Source organism: Squalius cephalus (genome assembly GCF_949319135.1).
Source record: "Squalius cephalus genome assembly, chromosome: 4".
In the NCBI taxonomy this organism is placed as follows: Eukaryota; Metazoa; Chordata; class Actinopteri; order Cypriniformes; family Leuciscidae; genus Squalius; species Squalius cephalus.
In genome coordinates, this window is record NC_137125.1 from 32,828,819 (window position 1) to 32,853,733 (window position 24,915).

Sequence of the window (24,915 nt, forward strand, 5' to 3'; positions counted from 1 at the left end):
TGTAGTCCTTCTTTACAAACCAACCCTCAACAAACTACTTGTGTGGCCTTAAGAATGTATAATAAAGAATTATTTATCGCTTCCACGTAGCCACATGAACCGGAATTATCCCAACAACGTTTTATCTGTACAGAGGTAAAGGGAAGGGAAGGAGGCTTTCACAGGGGAGAGACTAGTTGACACTTCAGGACTGTGTTGTTGTCATGTCCAGGCGCAGGTCCTTCATCAGATCTGGATACGGCCTGGATCCGGCAGACTGCAGTAAACCTCGGGATAAACAGAGAGACTAATATTAGCGTAGACGCCATCCTTCTTATGATGTAACAAGTACATTAGGATTTATTGGGAGTGCTCCCGGTTCCGGCCTAAATCTATGCAGCCTAACATTGAATCTATAATGTGTTATGTGTATGCTAGGTCAAAGAGATGTGTTTTTAGTCTAGATTTGAACTGACAGAGTGTGTCTGCTTCCCGGACAATGTTAGGAAGTTCCAAAGTTTTGGTGCTAAACGAAAAAAGATCTACCACCAGCAGTCGATTTTGATATTCTAGGTATTATCAACTGGCCGCAATTTTGAGATCGTAATAGACGTGACGGACTATAATGCATTAAGAGCTCCATTTTGTCAGGGATCAGCCAGGCTCCATTACCATTCAATCACAACGATCACTATCACCTGAGTATTAATCACCACCATCTGCACACCATCTGCTCATCACCACAAACACTTATAAGCACACACCTCACTCTGGCACTTTGTCGGGTCTCGTACATGAGTAAGGACTCACCTCATTGTCTTCCCCTACCTTCCATGCATCATTGGCAAAGTCTCTTCATCTCCCAGAGTGTGTCTCCTAGTCTCCAGTATCTTGTAGTTCTTCTTCGTCGTCTTCTTCGTCGTCCTGCAATCACTTACCTCTATTCCCGCAGCGGTGTGTGCTTACACCATCCTCCGCTCTATCATTCACGACCTCCTCAATCATCTAAACAGAAAAGACTGTCAGTATCTCCATTCATCATTACTCATAGACATTTACCTTTAAAGGTTCCCGCTACTGGCCCTGGAGATGCTGTCGCCCTACTTCCCCACGAGAGAGTGATGGTGGCTTTTATTTATTTCTCTGCTGATGGGGCGAGTGCTCTGATAGGCCCAGACCATCTGGAACCAAAAAACTGCCTTTACACAGTCTCTGAATAACTTCACCTCTCACTTCCGTGACGTTTTTGGGATTCCAGATGGCGATTCATCAGTCAGTGAGCAGTTATACCATCTTCATCAAGAGAAAAATTCTGTTTCTGATTATACCCTCAAGTTCCGGGCCCTAGCGGCCGCCAGTGGATGGAATGAGCGCTCGCTCTTCAACACATATCGGCAGGGACTAAATCCGCGTCTGCGACTCCATCTCGCTGCATACAATGACGCCATGAGTTTAGAATGGTTCATTCAGCTCGCTATTCACACTGATCGTCATATGCAGCCCTGCTTGGAAGACCTACAGGGTCAGCCGTCACATTTCCCGCCTCACCAGCCAAAGTATACCAGCACTCCAGAACCAGTCCCCATGCAAGTGGATAACACTCGTCTCACAATCACTGATCGGCAGAGGAGGCTGACCCAGGGTCTTTGCTTGTACTGCAGCGCTGGTGGACATATTTTCTGTGCAGTGTAAAACATAAGTTTGTAATTTTTGCATCAATTACTGCTGATGCCATCGTTTTTTTCACAGAATATCAACTTAAATCATCTTTTCCTCATACTAACCTATCGTATGACTTCAGAAGACTTTGAATATAGTGCATGGGCTATATTGACAACTTTTATAATACATTTATAATATTTTATGGTGTTTTAATTTTGTCCATTTCAGAGCCATGGTCACTATAAAATGTCTTTGTATGGAAAAGAGCTGCATGAATTATTCTTCAAAACAATCTAATAATGACAGACATTTTCTAGTGAACTATCCCTTTAAATAAAGGAAACCAAGAGCATAAAGGACATTGACAAGAAATAGATATCTTATGAAAGTTCTTAGTAAACAAGGAGTTCCCTGACTTCCTTCCTTCAGTCTATTTTATGATCAACAGATCAGATTTAGGACAGAGCAAAGGTTGCAACATGAGACTGTAGGATCTTTGCGCTAGCATATGGTGGGGTATACCATTGCCAAACCTCCTTGGGTGTTCATCGCATCAACACCTCTGTGCAGGGGAGCTGTGGAGTAAATCTACATGAGACAGACTACATACAGTCATTAACACAGCCTTCATATTCAGGGAAGAGCTAACATATGTTCTATTCAAAGATGCTAATTTATACGAAACAGTATATTTACAGGTCTCAGTGAGACATTCAGTAGTGCTTATTGTTATGTTTGTTTGTCACAAGCAATATAACAAATTTAACATGGAAACTACACCCTAAAACAATGCTTTGATTGTACTTTAGCTTTAAACAAGCCCACTTAGGAGGAAGCTACACTGTTTGAACATCTGTACATTCCTCTTCACCCTGGTGCTATGTGCTTATCTTTATGAAGTTCGTTATTGATAAGCACTTGGAAAACATAGAGTATTGTTCATCATTTATCTTATCTAATTTTATTTGCAAATTTCTTATCAGTAGACCAGGATGTTTCAGGCATACCTTTGTTCTGTGTAAAGATATTTATTGCACTGAAGTCATTAAAGCAACCTTCATGTTCAGGGGACAGCTAACAAAGATCCTAATTATACGAACCTTGAATAACCTTGCCGGATATATAATTAAAACGGGCCATTTGAGGAATATGTTCAGTTAGAGAATGAATTACCACTGGAAGTCAGAAGAATACTGACATACTGTATACACCATTCCATTTGAACTAGTATTCAGATAAGCAAAGGAAATATTATGCCAAATAAAAATAAGCTCAGTTTGAGAAGACACAAGAACACATTTCGGTTTTCATATTCTTAAAAAATGTCTATTTTTTTCTCAATGAAAGTCCAGTGTTTTTTGGACATCAACATTCCAAATACCTTATTTTGTGTTTCTCAGAAGAAGAAGAAGAAGAAGAAGAAGAAATAAATAAATAAATAAAGCCATACAGGTTTGAGACAATGAATGTGAGTAAATGATGACTTTATATATATATTTCTTTGGTAAACTATCCCTTTAAGACTGCAAATTTATACTTACATTCCACCAGTGTTTGGGTGTAATGCATAACTAAGTAATTAATGAATTCATTCAATTACTTTTCCATTGAAAAAGTAAAGTGATTACTATAAAAAAAAAAATTCCAATTTATTTACAGTTACTTCTGTTATGATTGCATATTACAATTCTATATAAAAAATGGTGGATTTTACATCAAAATTTAACATCTAATGTATGTTTTTAATGTAATCTTCTCCATTTAAATACTTTGGTCAGTTAAAGAATAATTTATTCAATGTTATATTATTTATTTGAAAGAATTAAAAGAGCTGTTTCATGTCTATCCTTGTATTGTTCAACTGATTAAGATTGAGATGAGATTAAGAAAGTAATTAGTAATAAGTAATTCAATACATTTTAGAGAGAGTGATTACTACACTAATCTAATTACACTGTTGAAGTTGTAATTAATAGCTAATTAAACACTGCATTCAACTTACTAATTTAGCCAAAAAGATTACATAAGTTTACAGAAGATTACAAAAAGAATACACAAATTCATGACATAAGATGAAGTCAACGTAAAAAACAAAACAAAACAAAAAAACAAGAACACTCTCTATACTAGTTATATTTGCTGATTCAGTCCAAAAACATTAACAAACTCACAGAAAAAAAATATGTGTCAAAGTTTCTTTATTCTTTATTTCATTATTAGAGAAAGTAAATAAGTAGTTAATGTGCGTGGATTGATTAGTAGTTCTCAACTGGTTTTGTTTCAGAAATCTGATTTTTGCAGCCAAACACAGTACTAATATTGTTTGTTGTGAATAAGTAAAAAATGTTCTTAAAATCAATCATTTGAAATGTATTCATATATTATTTATTAATATGTATTACTGTAGTGGTGCCTCTCAGCATATCTCATGAGTGTCTGTCAGCTACAGAGCAGAAGCTTTCACTGACCTCATAAAGCATTCATTGAGCTGGTGACATGGGGTCAAGGGTCACACTTTCCCTGCTGTCACTGCATGTATTACAATCTTCCTCATTCAGGCTATTACTTCCCTGGAACTGATGCTGCAGTGTAATGGTTGGTATTGGTGAATTTGGGATCCTATAGGTTTTGTAGTTACTAAATGAACAGAATGTCTATAATCAGAACATTCTAGAAATGTGAATCTAAATATGAATATTTAATTTCAGGATGAAAGGATGCACCGATACCAGTATCGGTATCAGGCCCAATTCTACACTCCTGTACTCATACTCATTAAAAAGGTCCGATACCAACAACCGATACCACGCAGTATGTGTACAGTGCAGTGCTTGCTTGTGAGAGCAAACAGAGAGTTTCATATCAGAGAAGGATGTCTATGAAGTAAATGTATCGAATTAATAGAATGTTAAACAAATTAAATATTTACGTCTATTGTGTGTAAACATCCAAAGCGCGCCCCGGAAAACCGTGTCTCATTCAGTGTTTAAATACTGCATTGAATTATTTCACGTCTTCTTGCGCTTGAACTGACGAATTTACAAAAAAATATGTAAAAACGCCAGACTTTGTGAGTATCCTAGTGAACATAGTTGGTTATGTCTGAAGTGAACGTAAATAGCTGAGAAATAAAACGTGTGTAACTGTATATTGGATCTGCGCATTCGGTATTAAAGGGACAGCAGCTTAATAAACCTGCTGCTGTGTTTTTAATGTTAATCAAACATCAAAGGACAAAGAAATCACTTTCTTTGAAATCAAATGCTTTTGCTTTTAATAAAAATGTATCTATATTTAATTTACATTGAAGAGTATAGAATGTTATTTTACATTTGATTACTTTATTCAAATACTGTACCTGAAACTACAGTTAGAACTACCTGGAAACCTGAAAAGCACTGTTTATTTCATTTGCACCTTTGTTCTGTTATATTTATTTGTGCTATTTTTAACTGGATTATTTGTTCCCATTTTATTAATAACTGTTTACTTGTCTTTAATAATGTTTTAAATGTATGTTAATTAGGCTATATATATATATATATATATATATATATATATATATATATATATATATATATTATATTATATTATATATCAAATATCGTATATTTGCTAAAAAAAAAAAAAAATAAATAAATGAATATGATTCATATTCTTTTGGTTTATACCTAATATATTTAAAAATTACAAATGCAGTGAAAATACAGGTATTGGTATCGGTATCGACAAGTACCAAAAATTAAAGTATTTGTATCGGCCTTGTTCTGGATAAAGTGGTATTGGTGCTTATCTAATTCCAAAGAATACCATCTCCAACTACAAGGCTATTAGATGCTTTTTGGAGCATGTCTGGTTCAGTCTAAAATCTTGAGTGATTCTGTGTTTAGTTGCATGATTGATTGATTGATTGATTGTTTTTAAAGCAGTGAACATAACGTTTTTGAGGATGAGGGAATGTTGCACAACCTGTCGATGCTGGCATCTGTCTAGTTTGGCCTCTTCTGAATTTAGGGCAAAATACAATCTTGATTGGAAACAACCTTCGACATCAACAGCGACAGATATAAGACGTCTTTTCTCAACCTTGAAAAGCAAAAATATATGCTTAGTTACAACAACTGGGAACTGTTCTTGTGCAAAAATCCTTGTGCAGTTCTATTTTTTTAAAGGTTCCATTAATGGTTGTTAAAAGTGTATACAGGTGCTGGTCATAAAATTAGAATATCATCAAAAAGTTGATTTATTTCAAGAATAGTTGAAATTACAGGTGACACTAATATATTATATAGACTCATTACATGCAAAGTGAGATATTTCAAGCCTTTATTTGTTATAATTTTGATGATTGTGGCTTACAGCTTATGAAACCCACGAAATCAAAATCCCAGAAAATTAGAATATTACATGAAATCACACAGTAATTACACAGTAATACCATGGTCATTGAACCAGGTTTTGGTTCTTTTGGCAGTGTGGGCAGGTGCAAATCCTGCTGGAAAATGAAGGAAGCATGAAGTGCTCTGAAAATGCCGTCTACCAGGACATTTTCTGAGCACTTCATGCTTCCTTCAGCAGACAAGTTTTATGGAGATGCTGCCTTCATTGTCCAGCAGGATTTGCACCTGCCCACACTGCCAAAAGAACCAAAACCTGGTTCACTGACCATGGGATTACTGTGTAATTACTGTATGATTTCATGTAATATTCTACGGATTTTGATTTCGTGGGTTTCATAAGCTGTAAGCCATAATCATCAAAATTATAACAAATAAAGGCTTGAAATATCTCACTTTGCATGTAATGAGTCTATATAATATATTAGTTTCACCTGTTAAGTTGAATTCTTGAAATAAATCAACTTTTTGATGATATTCTAATTTTATGACCAGCACCTGTATATGAATTTTCATCCACAAATACAACTCTGAAAGGCACACAACTCAGCTGCAACACTGCTACTAAATCTATAGTGTGAAACTTGCACCATGAAGCATGTAGCCATACACACAAACACTATATGCTTACTTTTTTTCCCAAGGCTGTTTGTGTAAACCATCTTCAAAGGATTAATACTTGTGTAGGTCTATACTGTAAGTTGTATTGTTTTTTAGTGTCCCCTGTAACTGCTTCCATGCTGTCTTGTGAAACTAGTGATTCTTTGTTGTAATTTATGCATTAACAATAACATCATTCTTCCTTTCCTTGCCTCTGACAACCTACTACAGTCATCAATTGAGGAAGACATGGCAGTGAGTAGAGACACTCTCACGCTGAAGCAACATCAAGAGAAATCAGTAAAAGAAAACGAAATTTAAGGAAAAGTGCAATGAGAGAAAAAAGCACAACCAAGGTGGAAATGTGGCCACAGAGGGTTGGATTCAAGAGACCGGGTAAAAGTAAACTATTTTTTCTTTAGGACTACACTACTGGCTAAAAGAAATCAAAAAACAGATTTGTACAGTTCCTTACAATTTCAATCTCTATTAGTTTCATTATGTTGTTCCTTCCCTGGGGTCCATGACCCCAACAGAACAGATCAGAAGACAGAAGTCTCTACAAAGTTAGCTGAGGCAAATTAACTGGTGATTATTAACCCAAGGAACACGGATGTTTTTTCTAATGCAAACTTTGTGGGACTGCTTCAAGAGACGGTCATTGTTTTATGGCTTAATTTGACTTCCTGGACAACACAGGGACCTTGATCTTCACAAATATTTCCACACCTCTTTGAATTTATGGTGGAAATGGAAATCAGATATTGGCCTCTGAATCTTTGACAGGTGATGTGCAGGACTTTGCAAGTCACACTGAGACGAACATTGACTACAGAATATCGACTGAAGGTCAGCGTGGGCAAGAGATAATGTGATAACTTGAGTCTGTCTCTGCTACACACAGGTGCCTGTAGAGGAGACATCTTCTTTGGCTTTTATCTCTCGCTTTGGTTCTCCTCGATTTCCGCTTGTCCTTGGTTTGTCATCTCTATCAGGATGCTGGCTGAAACTAGAATCCACTTCCCCAGCCACAGAGAGAGAAAGTTTGTCACAGGATATTTGATATTTGTGTATTGGCAGTTCCATTAGGTCTTTATTAGCACTGATTTAAGTTGATTATGACAGTTGTGTTAATATATAGTACTTACATAATAAGACAATAGTATTGGATGATATTGTGACACTTTTTTTGTTGCAAGTGTTAACGTGAAAGTGATGTAGAGTGTGACTAAATTAGAGTGGAGGGTCTCAACAAAATCTGGTCACAGGAAATGCATGATACCAGGTATAAATGGTAATGTGTCTTGTCTGACCACTTGTGATCAGATCACCGAAAATACATACCAGGTTCTCTCTTGCTCGCTCCATTTACGGGATATTGTATATAATTTGTGGGCATCAGGGAGCCGCTATCAATATGAGGGAGACTCATGGAACTTCCGGGAGAGGTGGGATATCTGTGAAATAGTTTTGGCCATTGCTAACTTCAAAATAGCCTCTGTCACGTCTGTTTTAAGTTTTGGTTATGACAATGCTTTCATGTCTTTTAATTTCAATATTTATCAGTCATGTTACCTGTTTCATGTTATGTGACTTGTTGGCCGTTTCTCAATATGTGTTCTTGTCTGTACATGTATTCTTGTGGATTTGTGAAATGTTATCAGTCCAAGTACTGTTCCACTTCAAAGTTCACATCTAGCCAAGTACAGTTCAAATCTCCGAATGTGTTCTTGATCCGCCCCTTTTATCGAGGATGCATCGAGAGGTGACCTGTGTGAACTTGAGACAGTCAGGTATCCCAGAATGCATCTCGCAGCAAGCGTCAATGGTGGACGAGAAAGCCAGCGTAATTAAAAAAAATGTATACTGTTTTTATTTCTGGTCAATTGGAAAGGAAAGGAGTTCAATTAAGAGGTCACAAACAGTCTCAATCAGATGTTCTGGAAGCTCATAATTAATGTACAGTAAGGTCTGAAAAGACTTGTGTGCAATCATACAGGAGAAAAGCCAGTCAGCTGAGTTTGTGGCAAAACCTTGTACAGTGCTTGTATATTGTTGTCTTTCAATGCATTTGATAATTCATACTCAAAGTAGTACTGAAATGACATTAATTACACGATTATTAGTTAAAACATTTCAAAATGCACCTGCTGACTGTTTTTCCAGTCATGAATTTGTCATTGAGGATTTCTATAGAATATTGTGCAAAAATCTTGCAAAAAACTCGTATCTCGTCTCGTCTCGTCTCGTGTTGTGAGATAAGTGTCTCGTCACACCCCTACCATCTGGGTATTCCATGCATACAGGAAATGTGCATACTACGCATAGTATGCATACTGAATACTGCAGAAATAGTAAGTGTTGAATGATAGTATGCCATTTCAAACACCCATTGAAGTAAATTGTAGGTACTTATTAAGAACATCATAGCCTTTGGCACAACAGTACTACAGTCTTTTCTCAAATACAGCACAAGTATGAGCTTGTCAAAACCACTGTGGATGTGCTACCTGTGATTCGGAATGAGAACAGCTAGAAGTTTGTGAACCAATGTTCTTAAATATGATGATGTCTGCAAAAAACAAGTAGGATGTTTAGTCCTAAAAGTATTTTGTAAGGTGTAATTTTCTGTCTTGTAGTATTTTTTGTCATATTTTTGTTGACAGTGTGTTTTATTAAAAATCATTCAATTATTGTCACAATGTGTCTTTTTCATCTCGTCTTCAGTTAGCATTGATAAAATCAACAAAACTCTTCCTCAACAAACATTTTCATCAGTAATTTTGTAGAGTACACTATAGAATAATTTTTAACATTCTAAAGATGTTTATTGTGCTTCATGTGATTTTCTTTAGTATGTTTCTGGATTGCTGGTCTTGAAACAACATACCTATAAACCAATCACTGTCTTCCAAATGTAAGAGAAATGTAAGAGCTCTAGCATAAAGTTCTGCCAGGAAGACTCAAATGTTACATCACTCATTACTTTCTGGTCTAATACTTGGAGTATAAAAGATTGTAACTTACACATGTTTGAGTTCGCAGATGATGACGCAAACATTCACCTCCGTCCTCCCCACCACCACCAGGATGGTCTCTGTCCATACCTCCCCAGGGGTCGGCTGCGCCCCTGCCTTCATCTTCAGGCAGGATATGCAGCGTCCGTTACCCTCCGAATGTGAACTACGGACGGGGCCTGCGCTAAAGTCATTACTCATTACTTTCTGGTCTAATACTTGGAGTATAAAAGATTGTAACTTACACATGTTTGAGTTCGCAGATGATGATGCAAACATTCACCTCTGTCCTCCCCACCACCACCAGGATGGTCTCTGTCCATACCTCCCCAGGGGTTGGCTGCGCCCCTGCCTTCATCTTCTGGCAGAATATCAAGCGTCCGCTACCCTCCGAATGTGAACTACGGACGGGGCCTGCGCCAAAGAACTTTACCAACCAATATTTTTGTTTTCATTTTCTGGTCTATTAATTAATAAATGTCATTGATATATCATCTCACCTTCCGAGTCTTTCTGGTAGAAGTGTTTTGGCTAAAATTGGTAGATAGGAATGGGATGGCGACCCAGGAACATTTTACCATTAATAGGCTCATTAAAAGTGATGGATATTCAATGGTTTCTTTGAAGGTTTCACCAGCTCACATTTTATACAATGAATCAAGAGTCAAAAAAGTAAGTGACCAACCATAACATAACATTATGGGCCAGATTTACTAAATAGGGCAAATTTAGCGTGAGAGTGTAATTCCAAAAAAACACAGATGGGAGCGGAAAGTTCTGCGCGTGATCTACTGATGACGTGCAAATTAAAGAACACAGACACAGTCGATCATTTCCATAATAACCAACACAAACTACCAGTAAAGAAAATGTAAAGCGTCTGCTTTAAGACGTGCTTTTTTTGGGCGGTAAATAATGGTGCAAACACCTGTAAATTGCTGAGCGCAAACCTTAGTAAATCACCTTGCTTGATTCATTTAAATACTCTCCTCCCATGAATTTTGCGCCTGAAAGGGAAACACCAACAAATGCATATCGTCACCTTCCTAAAATAATTGCCTAAGTCATTTTTTCAGGTTTCTCAGAAAACACAAAAAACTGAACCAATAATTGAATATATGATATTTATTGATAATGTCACTCAAAAAGGTTATGGCAGAAGATGACTATTGACATACTAATAACAATGCATGTCAATTATGTAACGTAACAGAAATAAATGACTTAGGCAGATTTCTGAACATGCCTTTGTGACTTAGGCAATTTTAAATGTTCAACTCTGTCAACAATAAAACACTAACAAACAAACTAAACATCATTCTGAGGAGGCATTTGCATCTCCTCACTTCTACCTCCAGCTCTTCTTTGCTGGGGACTTAATCAAATAAGTTGGCAGAACTGTCTAAATCAGTTTGCGAATCAGTTTGAATGATTTGTTCGGTTTCCTGCACGCACTGATTCTGAATGGGTTTCACATTCGGACTCATAACAGGAAGATTTAAGAACATCAAGCGTCCGACTGTACTGGCCGTGGACCTACAGTACAGTCAAGTGAAAGCAAATCTGCAAATTAATTATTTTGTTTGCCAGCGATGAAGATCTTTATTAGTTGAACATCTTCGTATGCTGTCTGAATGAATGATTCCACAGGACGATACATTCGATTTCATTTCATTCAGGTAATACATTTTACAACCAAACAGATTATATACACATCATTTCTAGCTGTTTGATTCCAATACGGTACCCTATTCAAATATTTCTTAATTAGATCATGTAATGTGGAAAAAATTAGACGACAACTGTAGATTAAATATTGTTTAAATAGGCCGAAAAGAGTTAACCCTGTATGGCATGACTTTTTGTTTTTTGGGGAAAAAAAATCTTTCACCCCATTTTTTTGGGAGCTTGGGGGTCTCTGATAATATATCCATCATAAAATGTGCCCAACCCCACCCCTGAACTAGATATTGGTTTGTGCTACGTGGGTACTATTGTTGCTTTGTTCAACAATGTGCTACGAGGGTACTAAAACTCAAAGGTTTTCTACATAGGTGGAATAGGGAAAACATGCAATATGTGCATTAGAAAAGGTTTTATTTTGACAAACATCAATCACAAATGGTTTCAACCAATCACAAACATCAAACAATCAAAAAAAAAAAACTACTACTACTACTACTAATTACAACTAACACCCCATAACACCTCATGTATAAATGTTCATATTCATAAAAACATTTACACCAAACAAACACTACATACTCTCTCTCTCACTCACACACACACACACACACACACGTTACTTTGCTGACTGACCCCTAACTGACCCCTGACCTCCTAACTGTCTCTCAAACCTGATTCAGGGATCCACTCTTCCTGACTCTCCTTAAGCTCACTGTCCTCACTCTCAGAAGGAATGACCCTAACCATGTTCATTTCACTCATAAAATGTTCTTGTGTCCATTTCCTGCAAGTATCAGTAGATCGCAAAAACATTGACTATTGATTCGCTCAAGTCATGTCAGAAAGATTGTAATTACGAGTTGAATGCACATGAACATCACCACAAAGTCGTAATTACGAGTGGGAAGCAATGGTGGAAGAAAATAGTTTTCAATCATGATAAATTTAATTCTGAATTCCGACAGTACAATTTAGTTTGTGTACGTATTATGTGTACTGTTAATGAAGAAGAGAGATAAAGTTTGCCAGAAAACGGTCTTTGGTGTTTTATGCCCCCAACGTCGCCTTCCAGGCAGCGAGGGGATGGGTAGGTTTAAGGTTGAGGGTAGGGTTAGCTGCCTCTAAGGAGCCATTGGGGGCATAAAACACCATCGAGCCCAGAAAACACTACTCATTTAGCCAGTTTATGAGCTGATAGGCATGAGTGACCAAACTACATTTCCCATAATTCTCTGTGGCAGTATAATAATAATAATAATAACAACAACAATAATAATGAAACATAAATTGACACATAATGCACATTATTTGAGTTTTCCGAACTTGTAAAAACAAACTTCCCAGGAGAACTTGAATGCACCATATGATATTGCCTGAACAAAAGCGGTCTAACTGCACAGTGTTGCCCTGAGGCAACGAACAAAAAAACACAGTTTTAGTATATAAATAAAAACAAAATAAATCTTTAAACAATCAAACATACTTATTTACATACTGATGCACATGCATATATTTTTTAATATAAAGTTATTTTAACTTAAACATGTTAAAAAGTGATATTTATCTTAATTGGTGGCACTGTGTACCATGTGGCTTTGCTTCATGAAAGGACTGCTCCACCCCCAAACAAAAAGTCACACCCACTTCAGCCCCTCATTTCATTGAACAGACATGTCAGGGGATATTATATAGGCTATATTAAAAAATATATAAAAAAAATTAAAGGGGTGGTGTGAGGTCCAAAAGGTAGTTTGTTGCTTGAGGGCAACACCATGCCATAGAGGGTTAACAGACAGCCTAATGCTAGCTTCATTGACTTTGCTATTTTTATTGACTAAAATGTGGACTAAAAAAGACAAAAAACTATGCAATATTTATAGTCTAGCCTATATTATAGTAAACCTCATCACTTACCAATAGGGGGTAAGCCCTGAATCATGGAAATAACTTCAGAGGTTGAGTAGCTTTTCGATCTTCTTGATGCACCTGTCATCTTGAAAAGTTTGTAAAATTGCCTAAGTCTCATTGCCTTTTGACTTAGGCAAAATAAAATGGCCTAAGTCACACACTTGACATAGGCGATTATACTATAGGGGTAGAATTGCATGATCTGTTCAACTGAGGACGTGGGCGATTTTACCAGAGGTGGCCAGCATCATGAGGAGATGACTTATGCAAAAAAATCATTTTTGTAAAAAAATGACTTAGGCAATTATTTTAGGAAGGTGACGATATGCAATAATGTCAGCCGCAAAAATAACACCGTCGGCTTTTCAGCACTAATTTTTCAATGCGTGTCTTTAGTGAATCCTGACAGTAGTTTTTTAATGCCAAAAGAGGGTTTGCGCTGGCTTAAACTGTTAGTAAATCTGGTCCTTAAGCTCATGTCTTGTTTCCTCTCCTCTCCATTTGCTGACACATGCCTCCACGTTACATTTTCTTTACCCATTTCTCCACACTAAGCAAGAGGGGCACACTATGTACACTGTGCATACTTATGTATAGTGATGCCATTCTCCATTACAGTGTCACTTTAAACAAGATTTTTTTGCCCCATGAATCAATAGAAAGCTCCCAGTAGCAGCCGCAGAGGTTTGCAGTTGCAGCTTAGCTAGAGAGGTGCATGTGTTGACAGTGCAGTGACAGGTGCACATGCAGTCACTCTTCTAAGTATAGCTGATGGCGTACTAGCATTCTGGATACGTCTTCTGTGTGGGATTAAAATACAAAGCCGTTTGAGTGACTGACTCTCATGAGCTGTTGCATGCTGTGGTGCCCAGTTCTCAGACAACTAAAACTCTTATTTGTATTCATATGTATTCTGGGACACTTGAAATTTAGCTCAGGGGCATTCCAATTTTGCTGCATCATATTTGAGATGTTTCTACACAAATTCAATTGAATGGGCATGGTTTGGAAAAGCAAACACCTCTAAACAAAAAGTCTAGCAGCTGAATATGCACATAAGAGCAAAAACCAAGCCATGAGGTCAAAAGAACTGCCTATAGAGACAGGATTGTGTCAAGACAGATCTGTGGACATACAAGATTCCCTGGTCTGATGAACCTCAGTTTCATGTGTCATGTCTGGAGGAAACCAGGCACCGCTCATCACCTTCATCATGCAGTGGGCATGTTTTTCAGCAACAGGGACTGTTGGACTGGTCAGGGTGCAAGTAAAGCAGCAAAATATGGAGATAGCCATATGAAAAAAAACCTGATCAAGAGCATTCAGAACCTCGGACAGGGCAGAAGGTTCACCCTCCAACAGGACAAAGCACACAGCTAAGACAATGCAAGAGTGGCTTATGGACAACTCTGTGAGAATGTGCTTGAGTGGCCCAGCTAGAGCCCGAACTTGAACCCAACCGAACATCTCTGGAGAAATCTGAAAATGGCTGTCCACCGATGGTTCCCTTCCAACCTGACAGAGCTTGAGAGGATCTGAGGGGAAGAATGGCAGAAAATCGCCAAATGCAGATGTGCAAAGCTTGTCGCATCATACTCAAGACTTGAGGCTCTAAAGATGCTTCAGCTAAGTACTGAGTTAATGGTACACATACTTGTGCAATGTAATTATTTCTGTTTTTCATTTTTAATAAGTTTGCAAAAAGTTGTCATATCTGTTTTTGCTTTTTCATTGTGGGTTAAGGAATGAAGATTGATGTGAAAAAACTCAAAGTCACTTAAAGCCGCTTAGCATAGGGGCTGCAACAAAACAAACTGTGAAAAAAAATGAAGGGGTACAAATACTTTCACAAGGCACTGTACATATAATAAATACAAGCTTTAGAATATATTCATTCATTGATTCCTATACGAACTTCTATGGCCATAGGGCTGGAGCCTGACCAAGTGCAACCTCAACATGCAAACTCAACACAGAAAGGACTCCTGGCTCAGCCGGGGACCTTCTTACTGTGAGGCAACTGCGCTAACCACTGAGCCACTGTCACATCTCCAGTCACCGGACCAGTCACCTTAGCACACTTCACTTCCCATAATCCTCTCTGACCATCACCTGCACTCTGTCCTCAATCATCCACACCTGCTATCATTCACCTTCATAAGCTCCACCCAATGGGCAAATTCCAAACGGAAGTGAGCATCCCTATGCCCTACTCCCTTCGAAGGGCAGAGCCCTTCAATTCAGTTGATTCAGTTGCGTAAATACAGTCATATATTTTCTTTCAGCTGCCTTCTGAAACTTCCGGGGCAGCAGCTGTTTTTTTTTTGTTTTTTTCATGCTTTGTAAATGCTGCCCTACCACTCAACCCAGAGGCTCATAACCCAGTGACTGTCCTACACCTCTGTTTGTTCACAGCCATGGCAACCTGCAGCTATAGCCCCTAGTATATACTTCCACAGCTGTCCCTTTAACATTCAATACCTCCACTGCTGCACAATAGAGCAGTGCTTAGAGAGATTAGTCAAGCATTTCATCTGGTCTCAGATCCACAGATGACGCCACTGACCATGATTTGTACACCCTTTCATATACTGAAGTACACTGAAGTAAAGTTTAAGGACATTTAAGTATACTTTATGTAGTAAGTATACTAATATCAATGAACTAGTAGTATAGTTTGTAAGTGTACTATTTCAGTACTACTTGGGACTAAATTGGCCCTCTTTTTAGTGTATAAAAGTATACTTTTAAGTATTCTTTAAGAGTAACAGTAGTAAACTTTGAGAATACAACTACAAGTTTTTCATGTGTACTGCAACTATACAACATAGTGTTATTAACAAAAAGTTTTAGCATATGAAAGTACACTTTGAAGTATACTCTGTGTAAACTACTTCTTTAGTAGTTTTATACTGCAACTATACTTGTAAGTTCACTTTAAATGAACTAAGTGAAGGTATACATTTTTGTATTTAAAATATACCTTAAACGGTACTTTTAGTTTGAAGTAAAGTTCAAAGTAAACTACTTAAAAGTATTTAAAGGTTTAAGTAAATTCCTATGTACTCTACCAGTGGACTACACACACACAAAAACAAAATACTCAGAATTAGGAACATGTCTGTTTTCTTTATAAATTAATATTTTCAAACATGTTTATAAGACAGTATGTAAAATAGAGTAAACACAACTACAATAACACTAATAGCACACTTGAATAAACTTCTTTTTTTTTAGTTTTTTTTAGGGCACTAGTCTTTTCCACTGTCTAGGCATTTTGTATGAGGTGTATGTAAGGAGGTGGTTGTAACACTTTTTAAAGATGTGTTACAACCCACCCTGTCAGCCATTGTTTAGCTAGCCATATTAGCATAATGGTTTGAAATTAGCAGGATAAAAATGCATCACATTTTGCCTGGGAAACTACAATTTAATCTAATTTAAGTTAAATGGTTTTATCAACAAAAATGTAAATACTAAACAAAATATAGTTTTGGTCAAAAGATTTACATTCTTACCCTAAAATCACAAAATTTCTTTATAAAACCTGTGCCTACTGTACATCCAGCCTTGACAACCATTCAAATGGGATCTGGGAGGAAGTGGGTAAAAACTGAAATGATCATAAGACTCTTATAGCTTATCCTTGATTGGTGGAATTGGTGGTGTTACAGCTCTTCCCACGTTACAACCATACCCAGTCTCCCCTACTTAAAGAACATGGGATATCCATTAAATTAAGAAATGTCAGTTACATTATGGAAGTCATGACAGAACCAAATGGTCCCTTCAGATTTTAGAACCAGTTAGACCATGAGCTACAGCAGCAGTACTTCTGTCCTGGGGTTCCCCCACCACTGCATATTTTGGATGCCCCCTCATCTAACACACCTGATTCAACCCATCAGCTTATTAGTAGAGACTGCAAGACTTGAACTGAGTGTGACTAGGGTGACCACAGGACAGTCCCGAAATTAGGAGCTTTGTCTTGTGTAGACGTTAGCAGTGTCCTGCAATTAAATTATGTCAGTATTATTTTTTACTTCCCTAAAATTGGAAAATTTTGATTGTCATGTTGTAGCTAGAGTAGGAATATAACCAACCAACACATTCGTAGAGAGTTATTTTTCCACTGATCAGTGTGGAAGTAATTAAAACTTGTTAAAGGGTTAGTTCACCCAAAAATGAAAATTCTGTCAGTTGTGCCAACCCCATAAGACTTTCGTTCATCTTCGGAACACAAATTAAGATATTTTTGATTAAATCTGAGAGCTGTCTTACTCCTCCATAGGCTTCTATGTTATTGAAACTCACCGGCCCAGAAAGTTAGTAAAGATAATGTTTAAAATAGTCCAAGTGACTACAGTGGCTCAATCATCAAGCGACGAGAATACTTTTTGTGCGCAAAAAAACTCAACTATTCATTTTCTTCTGTGTGGGCCTCTGACGTGAGTTCACATAGTGTAACAGCGCATCGCAACGTCAGAACGTAGGCTCACTATTGGCCAGCATCACACGCATCTCACACATGACCAGCATCGGCCAATAGTGAGCCTACATTCTGACGTTGCACTGAGCTGTTACATTACGTGAACTCACGTCAGAGGCCCACACAGAAGATAATGAATAGTTGAATAAATTCGTTATTTTTGGGGGGTTTTTACGCACAAAAAAGTATTCTCATCGCTATGGATCGTTTCAAAGCAGCTTTACAGTGATAATAGGAAATTACCGTAACAGATTGTTTAGGCTTTACAACAGCTCTAGGATAAAGTGACCAGCTAAAGTTAGTTTTGATTGATTGATTCACTTCCGTTGCGAAGATCATTAGTTATTAACTTAGGGGCCGCTAACACAACACCGTTCTAACAGGAAAACCCTTAACGCGCTCCAGGCGCCCATCCACACAAAACAGTGCCTGGTGTCTCGAGAACGCACTCCCTGAAATAGGTTAGAAGGTGCAAACGATTATCCGTTATCTCTGCGCAAACCTCAAAAACGCAAACGTGTGAAAATGAGACGTCGCGCACATGCACATTTCGTGTTCAGTCCAAAGGTATGCGTGTTTGAATATGTGAGCAGGCGTGTAGTCCTTCTTTACAAATCAACCCTCAATAAACTACTTGTCTGGCCTTAAAAAATTATAATACAGATTTTTTTTTTTTTTTTTGGTCATCCTAGGTGTGACTGAAGATTAAGAGACATCCAAAATTTGCTGTGGTGGTGGGTCCTCGAGACAAGTTTGACAAGAACTAAGCTATAGGACTCTTCTAAAAGACTTCCAAGCATTCTTTAGACTTGCTCCTCAATAGTGCTAGCACTTTTGCAAACTAATCGTATGTTGTTCGCTCAATCTGAATAAAACCAATGCAGTACAATTCGCTAGACACTTTAGATCAATAATTATCACAAAAAAAGTTTAACTTTTACATTTGAATGGCTATAATAAGGTCATTTCAAAATGTGGCCTTGACCAAGTGTCCCCAAAAGCATTTAACTCCTCAAAGAATGCTCAGATCTTCTTGAAAATAAGTAAGCACGTAATATGTCTCTAAACAGGCATGCGGAATTTTATGGAGATCGGGTAATAGGTACCTCTATATCAGTTAAAAATGTGAAGAATGACAATGTTCCTATGATTATAATGGCAAACTCCCTGAAATTGCCATAATAACCACCAGATGGCAGCAGAGGACCACTAATTAGCTCATTCTGCTCACTAATATAGTTCTTTTTTAGGTTTTTTTCATTGGTAGTCATATTTAAACTATAAATCATTATAATAACAATACATAGATAATCTTGTCAATGTTTACTACTTCACATTTATCATATCATATCATATTTATTCATTTGACATTTTGCAATAATATCACTTGATTACAATGAGACCTGCAAATTATGTTTTGAAAGTGAAACCTGGTATAAGAATTTTCTTACCTGTCATTTATTTCAAATATCTATTTCTACAACAAAATGTGTGTGTGAATGACTACCCAGTGGGCATTTGATATCAATTTAACATCAATGTGACATCAAACATTGATGTCAAAATTACGTCACGAAATAGGTCAAAAATGAAAGTCATATTGACGTCGAAGTGTCGATGTCAATTTGATGTCAAGATTTTGACCTCTGCTGATGTCATTTTGATATTATTTTGATGTCATGCTTTGTTGGCATTTGATGTCAATTCACCATTTGTTTGACGTCAAAATGTCATGATGTTGATCCCAGCAGGCACAGGATGGACTATAACATCGGCCAGATGTTGGATTTTGGTTGAAAATGAAAGTCGGGTTGAAGTCTAAATCCAATGTTTGTTTGACGTCAAGCTCCAACGTTGAGCAGTCGTTGGAATAAACCAAACAAAAAGCCAACATCACCTGATCTCATTTTCTCATGGCTTTTTAAACTTGTGCTTTACAAACACACATATTATAGCAGCCAGAGAAAAGGTTAATTTATAGAGTCAAGGGTCAAAAGCACAACTAAAGTAAACGCTAACCACCATCATGGTGACTTTAAAATACAAAATATTATTTCTTTAAACCGGAAATGAAATAAAGTAAATCTCGTTAGTTATAAGGGAAGCTGGTAATAAGTGTATGGCCATGCATTTCACCTTTTTGTTTGGTTTATTCCAACCAAAATTCAACGACTGCCCAACATTGGAGCTTGACGTCAAACAAACATTGGATTTAGACATCAACCCGACTTTCATTTTCAACCAAAATCCAACGTCTGACCGATGTTGTAGTCTATATCCTGTGCCTGCTGGGCATCTATTTGACATGAGGATGCCATGATGTTGATGTCATTTTAATGCTATTTTGATATCATTCAATATCAAGCTCCAATATCAGATTAAATTTACCTTGCATAGTATATGCAATTATAGTGTCTGCTGTCATTTTAAACGTGAACTAAATGTAAATATGCTAGGATTTAAATAAATAAAAACACACATGCAAAATACATAGACCTAGGTCTACAACTTTCAAGATCATTCAGGCTAGGTCTTTTAGATGTTGAAAATGAGTCACATTGATTTGGGAATAATAATAGATTCACATCTTTCATTTAAAACACAGGTGAAAAAGGTCATAAATAGAATCAAATTTAATTTGGCAAATTTCAGACACATTAGGAATAATTTAACTACAGAGGCCTCAAAGTTATACATTAATGCTATGATTTTATCACATATGAATTACTGTCTTACCAGTTGGACACAGACAGGTCGAATCACATTACGACCAGTTGGAATACTTTATAAACGAGCCTTGAAAACATTGGATAAAATGTTAAATTCATATCACCATTGTAAAATTTTAATTAAATATGATCTGTTAAATTGGGAAAACATGATTAAGTTTGCTGATATCTTACTTGTATATAAAATTTTTCATGGTATGGCCCCCCCTCCGCTCAATAAATTCATCCAACAAAATCTAAACGCATCCACTAGAGCGTCTACAAGAGGGGATTGTAAAATACCATGTAGAAAAAGTAGTTTTGGACAGTCAGCTTTCTCTTTTCGAGCAGCTCATACATGGAATACTATACCCACAGAACTAAGGAACAACACATCTAATAAATCATTCTCCAAATCCATAAAACATTGGTTATTGTCAAATCAAATATGCTGCCATAATACAGAATAATATGTTTGCATTCATCGTTATAGTGGTGTCTCTGTGTGTGCATATATGTTGTTGATGTATTCAAATGTGTGTCTATACACTTTGATCTGTGTCTACTGTGTATGATACTGTGTATGATACTTTTTTTTTTGTTTGTTTTTTGTTTTTTGATTAACCTGCCAGTTGTCCAGATCGCGAATAGTAGTGTTATTCTTACTTATTTTTATCTAAGGCTTTCTTATTGATATGTATTTATTGTATTGTTGTAGTGTATTTATTGTTTTCTCTTAACCATCAACCTGCTAGGGACTGCAGATGAAAATTAGCCTGTATGGCTAAATCTGGCACATTTACATTTTGGACTTCGTCCTCATGTTGATTAATGTGCGTTGTCCCTTTTAAATAAATAAAATCAAATTTACAATGAATAATAAATATACTTTTTTCAGACATTTCAGACCTTGTTTTGACATAAATTTCACATCAATTTGACGTCTTGTTTCCTGACATCAAATCAACATCGATTTAATGTCAATGATATTGACCTGAGATGTAGGGACCAGAAAAAACATGTCAGATTGATACCTTTGTTAGGCATCTTTACAACCACAAGGAAATAATTACAAAATATAATGAAAATATGCATATTCATGCATGTCATACATGGTGGTCAAAATCTTGACTATTTGTTGATGTCAAATTGACGTCAAGGTGCCCTCTGGGTAGGAGACTAGGAGTAGGCATTTTGTTACTTATCATTTATTTAAAATGATTGTGTGTGTGTGTGCACGCGTTTAATGGGGTTAACATGGAAAATATGCCTTGCTTTAGCTGAGATTACTGGTGGAAAACTAAAAACATTTTAAAATTAAAGTAGGCCCATGTGTGGTCCTCTGCTACTATTTAGCGGTTATAATAGTAATTTTGTCATACTACTCACTAATATTGTTCTATCATTCATATTTAGACATTATAAAATCACTGTTGTAAAATTACAGTTCTCCATCGTGAATGTGTTAAGGTGTCATCCCTACATTTGGAGTCAACCTAGACCCCATGTCATAAAGGCCTTAAACCGCTTGAACCCTGATATTTGCTGCTTGCAGCTATATTTATTTATGAAATTATTTCTACTTTTACAAATGCAAGCAAAGAATTAACTCTTGATCTGATGTAGGCCTATAAGGCAAACAACTGAAAGAAATGCAGTACCCTGTACATTGAAAAATGACGCTGAATGGGTACCCTGTGCTTTAAAAAGTGACACCAAGGGGTTCTGATCAAACGTCCATATGGGACTAGTTGGGAGTGAGAATGTATTGTGTTGAATATTAAAACTTTGCTGGTATGCATTTAATTATAGTAAAGTAAGTGTGGTATTGACACTCTGAAGGTTTTTCTTGGGTTCAGGCATGTTGCTGATGGGAGATTGGCTCTGTGACACTCCCTCCACTATAAGTCTCTGATCTATCATCGGACTCCAACTCAACTGCCACAGGATGCCAGCTGCCAGGATGTTGGCTTCTCCACCTCATTCATTTATTAATGCTATTCACACTACAAAACCCTTATTGTCAATCAAATACTGGTTGATTACCAGATTTAATTGCCCAGAGTACGTTAATACACTATACTTTTTATAGCATAGAAGACTTCATGGAGATCTAATTTGTTTCATTTAACTACAGTTTACTTTGGACCAAGTTTCTCCTAAAATTCCCTGAAAAACAGACACAAATCTCAGATGTCTATATTTCTATGTAGACTCCAGATACATAGAATATATTTTGGTCTCAGTCTCATGGAAATGTCCATGGGTTAAGCTCACAGAGGTCTCCTTACAAAATCATACAGCTTTGGCAAGTAATTTAAAGTATTTTTTTCATCAGGATTTACTTTGTTACTTTTGAGGTGCCTTTGTTTGGTGGCTTCATTAATGAATTGTAGGTCTCTGACCTTGACTGATGGTCTCTGGGCTTATTATTTTTATTTTTATTTATTTTTTACAGCCATGACCCACACCACTATGTTGAGTAAATTGCTTATTCTCAATTGACGTGGCAGCAATATAAAGGGTTACTTTCTCAATACATTTTTACGACCTTAAGCAAAATGGGGCATGGCCCCATCATTGCAAAACTGTTTATGGCGATTGACATGTTAAAGGTTAAGTAGGAAATAGTCAATCGTTCTTACATAGATCATACACCTGACAGTTCAGTTTCAGGCTTTAGATAACTATTGGTCATTTCTTTACTACTTTGATCTCATGGAAAGGAGATAAATTAGAATGCTATATTAAACCCTCCAATTGAAACGCAAACAGTGTTTAAAAGCTAACACATTTATCATTGTAAAAGAAGGCAAACACTGAAGAGGCAAATTTATCACATTATATTTTACAATATTGTATAAATTACAGTTGTGTTTTACTATTCATAGTTATTATTTTTATTATTATTATTATCATAATCATCATCATCATCATTATTATTTAACTAGATATGGAGATTTGCAATATATATATATATATATAGATATACATCATGTTCATAATTATTCATATTAATGATATTAATTAATACCATATTATTAATTAAATATTACTGTCTAAATTCTAGAAGGATAATTGTTTACTAGCCTACGGTTTTTGAAGCAAGTAATATGAGTGAATTATATTGTTAAGAGTGATTTGCAAGGATATGGGCCATATAGTGCAATTTTTTTTTAAATAGCTTTACAGAAAATGCATGCGTCTATATTAGAATTTAGAGTAATTTGTTGTCAGAGGTGACTGTGTCCAAGTAATCTTTATATTTTAGAAATGTTCTAAGTTCTAAGATAATACAAATCATGCAGTTAGCTAACATCATGCATTTCTAACACGTGTGCATCGGCAGACTGATGAAGACAAACACAAATAAAGTTTCAATACAAGGTTTATTATATGAATCCAAGTAGGTACAAATCCAAGGTAGCAGGAGACACATACTTAAAGGGATACTTCACCTCTGGGAAGATGAATGTGTATTTAAAATAGGTCATTTAAGTAGAAGAAATGTGAAGAAATTTTTGAATTTGGAGCTTTCTAGACTGAGAAAAGCCAGAAAATGTATTTTTGGCTTATGTGGATGAAAGACAACAACTCCCAGAATGCACTTGCTTCGGCTGCCTTAGGAGGCCACGCCTACCGGTAAGGGAGCGCAGTTGAAAACAAACAACAAGGCTAACCTACGTGATGAGTTTGCCAGGGATTTAGAGATCGCCCAAAATGTCCGGGATTCGGCTTTTGCGTTCTACAGTCGCCATTCTTTCATTATGTTTACTGTGGCGAGCAGGACGAGGCTGACGGCCGCGGGAGAACGGCGCGAGGCCGGTGGCGTCATTACTGAGACGCGCCGGGTCTCGCATCTCTCACGGAGGAGCGGGAATTTTCTTAGCAATGGTAAAACGCACATCAACCGATCACTTGTTTAGCGTTCATGTAAACACTACATTCAGATTCACCGATCGGAATGAATTCAGTTAGATTGAAACAAAAGGTGTGCATGTAAACAATGAATGGCGACCGCAGAACGCAAAAGCTGAATCCCGTACATTTTGAACGATCTCGACCGCCGGACAAGTCCGGGAAAAGGAAGATGGTAACCCCAACTTACTCAGCTTTCTCCTATTATTCAGCTTTCTCCACAGAACAAGAGCCTGCTAGCTTAGCTTCCAAAGAAAGACGTCTGACACTGTGTACATTCTGTGAGTGAGATCCAACCCTCTATGGGCGGGCTGAAAACATGCGGAACAGCGCCATCTACTGGCTGTAGTCTTTAGCCTCTGGCCAGAAAATCCTCCGATGACGCAAAATGACGATTTTTGCGTCATCGGAGGATTTTTTCCAGACAAAAAATACACAAATCTCTTGTCTTAGGGGGATATGAGGGTGGAAAGCATGGTAATTCGAAAATACTACAGGTTTTCTACTAATACAAAGCTTAATGCTAAATCCTGAAGTATCCCTTTAACTGA